This window comes from Ochlerotatus camptorhynchus, unplaced genomic scaffold (assembly GCF_037179485.1).
Source record: "Ochlerotatus camptorhynchus isolate MF236.1 unplaced genomic scaffold, CSIRO-AGI_Acam_v1.1 ptg000437l, whole genome shotgun sequence".
NCBI lineage: Eukaryota > Metazoa > Arthropoda > Insecta > Diptera > Culicidae > Ochlerotatus > Ochlerotatus camptorhynchus.
In genome coordinates this window covers 180,282-192,080 of record NW_027040923.1, presented here as the reverse complement: position 1 = coordinate 192,080, position 11,799 = coordinate 180,282, and the positions used below count along the sequence as shown (strand labels likewise).

General features: G+C 37.9%; 1 protein-coding gene and 1 long non-coding RNA gene across 2 annotated transcripts in view; one reads left to right on the top strand and one right to left on the bottom strand.

Annotated features, from left to right (window-relative positions):
• Positions 1–413: 413 nt before the first annotated feature.
• Positions 414–11,279, bottom strand: LOC135711764 (uncharacterized). Its single transcript, XR_010518504.1, has 2 exons — positions 10,821–11,279; positions 414–605 (listed from the first exon to the last, which is right to left on the bottom strand). It is a non-coding gene; the product is annotated as an uncharacterized LOC135711764 (long non-coding RNA).
• Positions 617–11,799, top strand: part of dpp (decapentaplegic) — a 42,214-nt gene continuing 31,031 nt past the window's right edge. The window contains exon 1 of the mRNA XM_065234726.1: positions 617–1,107. The gene's annotated coding sequence lies outside the window, so the exon portion shown is untranslated. The remainder of the gene's footprint in view (positions 1,108–11,799) is intronic.

The following is an 11,799-nucleotide window of genomic DNA, read 5'->3' as shown; positions in this document are numbered from 1 at the left end:
GAGACGACCGGATGATCGTGCTGGTACTCACCGTGAAGACCGGTGCTCAACATAAACGAGGAAGAACAGCAACATAGAAAAAGCTCATGCTGTGGCATTCCACGATCAACCCTCTTGAAAGATCGAGGACAAATACTAACACAGAGCCACACACACATGCTGCGAAATGCCGCGACTGGGAAAGAGAGTGAGAGCAAACGGGAACTCACGGATCTTACCCTTAAGATCGAAGCACTCACCGCTGGATACTTGACAGGCAGTTAAGTTTGGTTCGCGGAGGTAGATACTTTTCAGTTGATCGTCTGAATCTGCGGTGATCGTTCATGGAAAAGTTTCGCTGTGCAAATCCTCACCAAAGGCAAAGATCGAGATAAAGTGCAAGAGTGAGACGAAGCAAGAGAAAAAGGTGTCAATTAAGGTTTAGCAGGTTTTATTTGTGTTTCGCGAGGAAAGGATTACTTCGATTTTATTGATTACAGTATTTTTGGAACAAGATTTTGTGTACAGTCGAAGAGCTCGTAGGAAGCGGGGAGAATGTTGTGTACCTGGCCGAATTGGGTCATCCAAGTGAGCCGTGGAGCCACATGGTAGTGCGTGATAATGGTCTGAAAAGAGAAGAATTATCGAAAAATAATGTCAGTGCCAAATGAATCAATTCAAAACATAGCCTCCCATAAGGCAGTGGTAGTGAAATAAACAGTGAGCTTGCCGCATTGTAAAAAAAAGAGCATGCACAGATTCGGCGTTGATCCTGCGGCGTTACATCTTCTCACGTTGAGCCAACGCTTAGATGCGGAAGTCAACCCGAGTCTCAAACAACCAGAAGACCATCACCATCGTTGTGCACAGCAGCAACAGCAGCAGCAGCAGAAGAAGACAATTACAGCAGTGCTATAAACTAGAAAACTTCAATCGAACTCACTTTCGGCGGAAACGAACCTTCCTCTACTACGATCGGCATCACCGTGCGTTCTCGAGCAGGAGTTGATTTTATAACCTCTCCCGCGTTTCTCTCTCTCTACACCCGAAGTTTCACCGCAAAGTCCCAAAAACAACAACAACAAAACAGGAAGCAATTATCGAACCGGGCAGCTATTGGAAGCAAAGGTAAGACCCTTCACCAACCGGAGAAATGATTGGACCATCGAAATTCTGCTTTTGCTCCGCTGGGAATCGAACCCTCGATCGGCACGGCTAGATAACAGAGTTCACCTTTTTTCGGCACCTTTTTAGCCCAAACACAGTCTGGCATAAATCTACCGGAGGACTTCGGGATGATCCTCCCGGTTGACTTTTTGCGTTGCAGCAGGCGTCCATCTTCATCTTGCCTGGAAAACCATTAAGAACCACTTATCTAAAGTTAAGATCTTTGTCCTTCTTTCCGTCCGTCGTTATGGTTGTTGTAGAGCTGCCCTCTTGATGAGTGTGTTTTACCTTTTTTTTCACCGTTCCATCCCGAAGCCCCTCGATCATCAGGTTCTGCAAAGCAGATCCTTTGTTACTGCAAAGTTCTTCTGGACTTTCTCGGTTTCTTTGTTCCATGGCATAGTGCGCGCATCTTCATCACATAACGACCAAGCGCCATTGCGGCCTGTACTGCGAATTTGCAAACAGTGTTGTTTTTTTTTTTTTATTATTATTATCCCGGTGGGTGGTGGTGGCTGGGCGGGAGGAGCCGTCGATAAGATCGTGAGAATACCGGCGCTCAACGGGGAGGGTGTTTGCGTCAACAACTACGATGCGTTTGTGTGTGTGTGTATGTGTTTGTGTCTTTTGACCCCGATGCTTTTCGGGGGAAATTTGCGGGATGCTATCGGATCACAATCGGAGCACGTGACCGCGGTGCGTGGTGGCCCAGAAAATGTGAAACTGGATGCGTGGGATCTTTTGGGAGATCCATTTGCGTCATTGAGGGGAAGATTGGCATAATATGTTTTTATTTTGCATACCTGTTGTCGTTTCAAAACAGTGTTTTGGTGGTTCTTTAAGAAAAATCAAAAACAAAATTTGGTCATCATGATAAAGAAACGTTATTGGTTCGGTTTTGTTGTCTCTATTGAAGATATTTTCATATGCAGGCTGGTTCATGTCTGTAAGAAACGTTAAACGCTGTCCAGACTGGAGAGTTACAACATGTTATAACGGTTGTCAAATAACAGAAAACACCATCAAGATAGCGCTATAACATGTTATAACTCTGTAGTCTGAACGTACTATTATTCTTGACTCCTTAAAACATATAATTTGATAAGAAGTGTAGATGTTGTTGCTTAGGAATGTATGACATTGGTCAAATGTTGCTTCATTTTGTAAATTATAGTTATTGGATCGTTTTATTTTTTTTTTTTTTTAGTTTTCAGTTTTTATATTGGAGTATTGTTCTTCCAGATATTTACTTTCCATTGAACGGATTAATTGCATGAATAAATTCTACCACAGCTGTAATATACACAAGATTCACAAATAATACAGCAAGTTTGTCAAAGTATACTGGTGGCGTAAACGTATACATTCTCGTACATGCGTAAACTTCCATTACACTCCAATGAACACTGGCATTTTAACGATAGTGTATATGTTTACGATGCACATAGTAAATACCTCTACTAAGTTTTTATCAGTATTCAGCTTATTTTCATACTAACGGTGAAAATTTGACAGCTGCTGTTGAATTCTACGGTAGCAGTCGGACGGAAATTATTCTCATGATCCGCAATAATTATAATATATATTATATCCTATTCACACCACAATTAATGTTACGTGATACAGCCTATCTTGATATCAGAATCCATGCCTCAAGTTATCTCTAGAAGCAATACTTATTAGTTACGTTTAATATCAAGATAATCTATATCACGCAATACAAGCTTTACTGTGAACGGGGCTTATGAAAGATGCAAATAAGAAACAAATTGCGTTGGCAACCTGTGTCTATAGTTCGTTTCACCAAGCTTTGCCATGCAAAAAAAAAAGTGTTTGACAGAAAGTGGGCTTAGTTCGGACTTAGAAAAATTTCACAAGATGGTGTGATCAGAAATGACACTAATGTGCGAGTGCGTGTTCTTAGTTAGTCCAACAGAACAAAGTTTTTCACGAGTTGATTGATTAATTACGATTAATATGAGTCAACGGAATATGGATTTTAACATTCCGTGGTATTTAAATCATGGTGTCGTGGTAATGAAGATGGTGTACTCAACTAATTCTGCATTAAATATGGATTAAAATATGGTAACTTCCATAACATAGTTTTCGCTAGTCGATAGCCCTAAATTTTGTGACTGGGTGGATATGAGGACTATTGGGTGGGTTGATGTGACCTGGCTGAAGTCCATTTTGACATAATTCTCATTGTTTATCATCTCTCGAACCTGCTTCAAATATGCGTGTACAGATTTCAAACACGTATATTGGCCATCTCATTCAGATTTAGCGACCTGTTTTGATGCTTGCTGCTACGAAGCAAACGAATTCATCGACAGGAGCTACACTGAAAACGAAAACTGTAATCAAACTTAATCATTGGATTCCGTTCATATTTTCCGTAAGGACAAGATTGATGGAATCCTCCCACATACTGCTTGTTAAAGCATGGTATTAGTAAGCCGGACGTGACGTGGTCGATTCCCGGTTCGGTTCAGAAAACCTTTCAAGTAAGAAATATTAAAAAACAATCCTTTTCCTCTCGATGACCGTAAAGACGTGGCCAGCACCGTTATTGACATTTTTTTTTTCTTGATTTTTTTTCCGTCGATATTGTTTCCGTGCTGAGCACCACTGTTACCGACGCCAGGGAGGCAGCTCCCACACCTGGACCCTACCTATCGACCCATCAACTCATTAACCTGGGACCAACGGCTTTACTTTACTTCCGAAGGAAGACGTGATCAGAGATGTTATGCCTCAGAACATCCCGGCGGCGCCGACTGGGATTGAACCCAGGCCTGTACGCTTATCACTACTCCACCGGCACCGCTGTCCGTTATTGACATTGAAAGTAATGATTTACCGAATTTTGCACACTGAGAATGGATTGAAAATCTCAAGCCCCATGTACCTATATGGTTCATTGTGCAAATTTTCCTGGATTTGGTCAATCACAGAGTAGCAACTGCTATGCTCAAACTTATTTTGAATGTTTTGGGAAATATATATGGTTATATTTAAGTTATGGAAATGATGATTTATCTCAAAATAAAAATGTATACGAGTGCTAACGATTTCTTGACCCTTTAAAAGATTTTATAGATTCAGATTGAAGGAATATATTATTTTAAATCTATATGTAGGGGAGACTGGAAAAACTTGATCCCTGGGTACACTGTATACGCCAGTGGTTTCTAATAAACTAGAAAGATTATTTTTTTGGCAATTTACCATAATCTTTTGTCTTGATGCTTATACAGGTATACCTCGATATAACGTAACTGTCACTTTTGAGTTTCATCGTCGATTTCTCGTAAACAACAACACAATCACACAAATTAACATTACGATTAGATAGGAGATTGTATCACCAGTCCGGTAGTATTGTTACTTTGCGTGATTGAATTGTTGCTTGTGAGAAATCGACGATGGAAGTGAAAAGAGACAGTTAAGTTTTATCGAGGTATACCTGTAGTGACATTTTCAACATTTTGTATAACAGCTATATTTTAGAGAGTGTTTTTTTTATCTTTTCACGACCTCAAACTTTTTTTGAAGCTTAGCAAAAGGTTTAATATCTTTTAATGTTTAAGTATGGAATTTTCATTTTTTTTAGCATAAGCTTTGAATAGGTAGAATCATTGGATTTGTGCTGTTTCTTTTAATCTCTTGTACATTATGTTTTGAAGTTGAAATCTTTGATTGGGGAGACTTGATCCACGAATTTGTATAAAAATGTGAACACCCAATTTGGTTAAACTTGATCCCCGAAAGTTAGGACACAGTTGATTCAGAGACATTTGTAAAAATGAATATCAAAATACATGTCATCAAATCACCCTCATGTGGGGATCAAGTTTCCCCAAATTTTTCAAAATTATTATTTCAAGTAAAAGTTCAAAAAACCTGTAAAAAACCTGAACATCTCAAAATTACTTCTCCTGAATTTTGTTAAATAATAAATAAATACTCATGAAAAGTTAAAACTTTTGGAATGTGGAAATTATGAACACTAAAAAATTTATAAAAATCGTAGAACATGAAATTTTGGCAAAATTTTTGAACTTTGTTTTTTTTTTCAACGGTTTTGCATGTAATTTATACTCAAAAATATAAAAATTCAGTTTTTGAGACATTTCGCATAATTGTACATTTCACATACGTAAAAAAATATTCTAAAAAGCGTACCAACAAAGAGATTAAAAATTTTACCGAAAGTTCATATTATATGATTTTTATTAGTTTTCAAGTGTCCAAGGCCTTAAATAATTCAAATGTTTGCATTTTGTGTAAGCTTTTTTTTTTTGAAAAGAAATAATTAAAAATCGGGCAACAACATTTTGAGATTTTCGAGTTTTAAACATTTTTTTAAATTTATTTAAACTTTAACGATTACTAAAAAAAAATTCTCAACAACTTTATCTCGGATGTTATTTTGATCGAAAATGCCGTTTCCTTGCTGCAATTTTTGAAAAATTTGAAGGACGCGATTTCGAAAATTTTACAAGATCCAAAATGTAAATTATATTCTTATGGAAACATTAATTAATTAGTTTATGATTTATATTCGGATTGGTCAAGTGTGGCGGATCACAACCCCCGACTTCCAAGAGCGCTTTCGATGCGTATGCGAAGTCCTCAACAACTGTGCCAAATTCGAACAAATTTGGTTACGATCTGGATTTGCGGGAGAACTTTAAAGTTTGTATGCGAAAAAGGATGGGAAACGGATCGAAACTGATCAATTTCTTATAAAAATTTAAAAATTCACTAAATTTTTACTAAACCTGGCACTGAGATTGAGAAAACTAATCAGAACAACTTGATGGAAGACCGTGAATCGATTCGACTACTGTGCAACAAATATAATTTTTTATTTATGGTTATGTGCACCGCTCATACGTACTGGCTTTCATATAAGCTGGTAAGTATGTGCGAAGCACTAGGTCGATAGCTAAAAAATAATACCTTTTTACAAAGATGTCGAATCAATCTGCGGTTTCCGACGAAGGTGTTCTGAATAGCTTTGATAAAAATAGAGCAATTTTTTTTTTTTTATTTTGACGAGCAAATTAATAATTTTTTTCCATTCCCCATACATTTCCCTGACAAAATTCCCGTAACCAAATTCATTCAAATTTGGCACAGTTGTTGGCACAAGACAATAGAGCACAGAAAACCTAGATACCAGGTTGACAGAATTATTTTACAGTTATGAAACTGTTTTTTTTTTTTTAATTATTATTATCATTATTATTATTATTGTAGTTACTTGTTAAATGATGCTAACCACAACGCTGGGGTCGCCCCCTTGTGAAACTGTGCCAAATTTGATCGAATTTGATTATGATCTCGATTTGCGGGTGAATTTTGATTATATGGGAAAATGTATGGGATACGGAACAAAACTGTTCAGTTGCTTGTCAAAAATTCGAAGATTGACCATTTTTGTACCAAACCTGGAACTTTGATTGGAAAAACTAAGCAGAACAACTTTTTCCAACGTCACAATCATGACATAAAATCACATGGTTGGAAAACTGAACGAGTCCTATCACTACATCAAGTAGTTTCCATTTTAACCGAATTCGAGAGAACGTCATTCAAATTAAAGTTGAGTGAATTTTCTAATGGCAAGATGAGTATACAAGATCTGTAATTGTTTTCATGTATGTATATGTTGAACGGTATTGCCTAGGTATGCGTAAAAAAATAAACAAACAAACTGCACTTGTTGTGATCGTCCACTGTATATAAGACTCGGGTCGACAATGCGAAATAGTCAGTCGTGTTATTAAGGTACAGTTCTACGGTTCTCATTTACATCATCAGTATTACAGAATACACAAATGCTTACCCAATCAATGGGCATAGGAAACAAGTTGTGAGTAATTTGATCTATTATATTAAATTAATATCTATTATATTAAATTAATATCTAAATAAAGCTAAAATAACCTAACATTACATAATACCAATACCAATCAACAAACGTTTAAACAAATAGGTAACGGTATAAAACGAATAACGAGAAAAAGGTTTGCAAAAAGTTTTTTCGACTTTTGTTCTTCACACTTAGAAATACCTAATCTTACACGTGACGGAATCCATCTTTGGCATAAAGGATGCGTCGTAAACAAACATGTCATGTAAAATTAAGTGCTCCGGGACTGAAAAATTCGAAAGTACGTTTGATTGACCTGAATTTCGCGTCTATTACTACTCAATTTTATGTCAAAATTGACGCTCGTATATGTCACGGACCATAATTTAGTTGGCTCAGCACACGAACGGTTGTATTTTCGTGAGCTACCACGGATTTATCTGTATTTCCGCGGAGTGATTTTCCAAGTTCAATTAAGATTTTGTTTTTTATGTGTAATATGTAGTTAAACGATTAATTAGTATTGTAGTGAATCTTATGTGCGTGTGATTTAATTTTAAAAATATCGTAATTGGTATTATATAGATTTGGGAAAGGACCGGTTGAAAATGTCTGCCGGGTGGCGAAGCGCTACCTACCGGTAACTGTGGAATATTGGGCTAGAAAAGGAAATGTTGCCAAGTAGAAGTGTGACTTAAATAGAAGCAGGAAGAATCTTATCATCCCGAAAGTGAGCGGCTGATAGAAAAAAAGAGAGAAGATGACAAAGTTTGTGATTCATTTGGCCACTTTTTACGATTTGGATGCGTTGCTTTTCTTGCATCGACGCCACTGTGATAACTGAAAATCAAATGTCAAAATCATAATAGAGGCCACATTCTGCACGCACACACGTGCACATTGAGGGGTGTTCAGGTTTTTTTAATGCTCGATTAAAAGAAATGCGTCAAGTTTACGTCGACCAAATTTTGATCGTAACACCCTTTATTGGATTCAATCCAGTTTCTAGAAAAAAGTTCTAAGTATAATAATTATTAAATTTGGAATTAAAAAAATGGCGAAAAATATTCATGTTCTAGAACCTAACAAAAAGCAATTCAAGTCCCGATTTTTTAAAATCTATTTTGTACTTGAAGATAAATCAGCTCAGGATCTATTAAGTTCAATGAGTGAAAAAACGAGGAAGTTTTTAATTCTTGGCAACATAATTTGAAAATTCCCTGTGAAATGATCAAATTTCTGGTTTTTTCAGGAAATATAAAATTCCCTGAGGATTCCCGTTTTCCATATTTTCAGGTAATAAAACCCCTGAATTTCTATATAAGTTGTTTTTTTTATTATTTTTCTTCATCTTCTTGTTCTTCTTCCTGATATGAGAAGGAAATTGTTGGTGATTTAAGGCCAATATGAAATAGCAATATTTATCCTTCTATTATTTGCTGATTTTTATCTCTTTTAAACCAGAAATTTTTCATCGCAAGTTTAAAAAAAATATTTATTCGGAATTCGACCTATCAAGCGTTAATTCTAATGACCGTTTGGCTTAATAACCGTTCAGCCTAGTGAGCATTCGGCCTAATGACCTTCGGCTTAATAACCCAGCATCCGCCCTGAGTAGTCAATATAACCTGTCTGATATATCTCATGATAGGGGTCCTGGTATAAATTAAAGGTACGGATCATTTCCCCGAAACACCAGAAACATATTCTGACGTGGTTGATGGGTTCTGAGTACTCTAAATAACCACAAGTTGTCATATTTTTAAAGGTTCTTTGATTCAACATAAATTAAGAAGCTCTACCTTTGACATATAGAGTTATAGAATCAAAATAACACTACATAGATCGTCGACCAACGGAGTGTTGGCTGACCGGCAAGTAAAGGTGCGCGAGCTAGCAGATACCGCAAAGACTAGTACTGAGTGCACACTAGGGTGCTTCATTCTGAAAAAAGTGATGAATTTCTGATGGGCCACCCTCCAGTTCGATTCATAGCCCCAAAATATGAACCTGTGCAAAAATTGGTAAAGATTGATGAAGGTTTAGAGGTCGCGCCAATGATTTGAAATTTGTATGGGAATTACTATGGAAGAATTTAAAAAATCGCTTATATCGCTATAACTTTGCTTCTACTTGTCCAAATGTCGAAAAAATTTAGTATGTTATTGCTATGGCAATAAACAAAAAGCCTACAGTTGCTACGCTCAGTTTTGCAGCGTATCAAGAATTATAAAAATGTGAAAAAATGGCAAAATAGGGTAAATTGACAGATGAATATGTACAAGGCAACAACGCCAATTTCATCGCAACAACAACAGGCTTGTTGATCATTGTCATGACAACCACATATTTTTTTTTTTTCAACGTTTGGACAACTACAACCAAAGTTAGAGCAATGTAAACGAAAATCAATAATTTCCCATACTAATTCACCAAAATCTCCATACAAAATCCAAATCATTGGCGCGACCTCTAAACCTTCATCAATCTTTACCATTTTTTGCACAGGTTCATATTTTGGGGCTATGAATCGAACTGGAGGGTGGCCTATCAAAAATTCATCACTTTTTTTCAAAATGAAACACGCCATATTTTGGGCGAGATTCTGCATATGGAAAAGTTATCCTTCCGCTGGGTGCCGCGCAAGCTCACTCCTGATCAAAAACACGAACGCGAGAGCACTTCGGAGTGTTTGGACTTGCTGATGCGGACTCGCACGGACTTTTGGCGTCGATTGGTAACTGTTGATGAAACCTGGAGAGTGCCCGGCAATAGACTGAAGCCGGCACGAGTGCTACGAAGCGGCCGAGGGAGGCTCGATGGGTCGGAAAGGTTATGGCGTCGTTTTTCTGGGATTGTCATGGCATACTCTTCGTGGACTACCTCGAAAAAGGAAAAACCATCAACAGGGAGTATTACTGTGCATTATTCGAGCGATTGAAGGCCGAAATCGCTGCAAAACGGCCTCACATGAAGGGAAAAAAAATAGTTTTTGCTAAACAATGCGCCGGCGCACAAGAGCATCCCAACCACAGCTAAAATCAATGACTTACGGCTCCAATTGCTTCCGCATCCATCGTATTCGAACGATTTGGCTCCCTTAGACTATTATCTCTTCCCAAACTTCAAAATATGACTCATCCGAAATTACTTTTTGGACAGGATCATAAAGTTGGAAAATCGCTGGAATAAGTGTATCGAGCTAAAAAGGGACTATATTGAATAAAATAAAATAAACATTAAAAATTCACTACCAAGGAGGTTACTTTTCACCCCACCTAGTTAGTTACTGTGAGTAATGCCTTTTTTTAAGTTGACCTTTTGTGGCATAATATCTCATTACCATGGGAAAGCTATGAACATAGTTATCAGTCATTCTTATTGATCTTCTCACAAGAAGCCTCAATTAATTGCGATATTTCGTATGATTCCAAGAGCTAAAGAACTTTTCCAATGGCCTTCTAATAAATACAAAAAGAATCTTCTTTGTGTCAAACACAAATGATAGCGTGCGGGACCGGAATCCGTACACCTCATACAATTTTTTTTAGGTGTACGGATTTCGGTTCCGCACAGTATTTGAGCATGCATCATCAGAACCCTGGTTCTAACCGCAACATGAAGAGCTCAGGGTGAGAGTTCGATGTGGTAGATCTTCCTTCGTAACGCATCACTTAGATGTGATATACTAGCGTTACCGGTCAATAACGATGGTTTTTTTTTATGAAAAATCGACACAAATTCTGCAAAAAAAACACTGGCAGCAACGAAAATCGATCATGCTTACCTTATTTCAAGCAAAACTTTCTCAGAAGGAACCTGAACGGATACCACAACATTGCCATTATCAAAAACGTTAACGTTTGATACCAATCGATATCCATCTCTGTCAGAAGCTATATGTTTCTCGAACCGTATTTAAAATTCAACTGAAATTACTTCCGTGTGGCACCGACTGACTGCCAGCACATCGAACTCCACGCATACAATGTGACGTTGTTGTTTTTTTCCTACAAAAGCATACATTGTCTGACGGATCCAGACGAAAATCGAAACACTTGTTCAAACATCCGTCAAGGGCCTCCTGTTACCCTTGTAAAACCCAATGTCGCCAGACGGGTTGTCAAATTATCCCACCTTCATCCCGCGCAGAACCTTTTTTACACCCCAACGGGATTGCTTTATACCACCCAATCCAAAAGTGACGCCCGGAGACCAAAACTTCGAGCTGGCAACACGGCTGCTGCGAAACTGATACCTGTCGATTGTGTCACACAACTCGATGTGTAGTGCACCTACACCTCATGTCGGCCACGTCGATCGATTGATCCATCGATCGATTCCGATGAATTTAAAGTAGAGCTTTGTGCTATTTATTTTCCATCGAAAACCGGTGCTGCCCTATAAATAAACCCCTGTGCAGGTGAATATGGTGATATCCGCGCGGTGGCCGTGAAGGAGCTGCCAGGGATGAGAAGGCACAAGTATGGAAATTGGCGCCAAGGCGGTTCAGATCCCCTACGCATGCATGCCAGAGCGGCTCCAAAGTTGTGAGGTTTTGTGCATTCTTGTTTACTTTTTTTCTCTGCTACTACTCAACTCGGGTGAGGGCAGTTTGATCCCAATGATAATGATTATTTGTTTATTGATCAGCTTTTTTTGTTGCTGCTTTGTCGAAGCTGGTGTTGTTGTTGCTTTTGCTGCTAAAATGCATTTGCATTGGCATTTGAATCAGCCGGAAAGACGGACTGAAACGAGCTCGGATT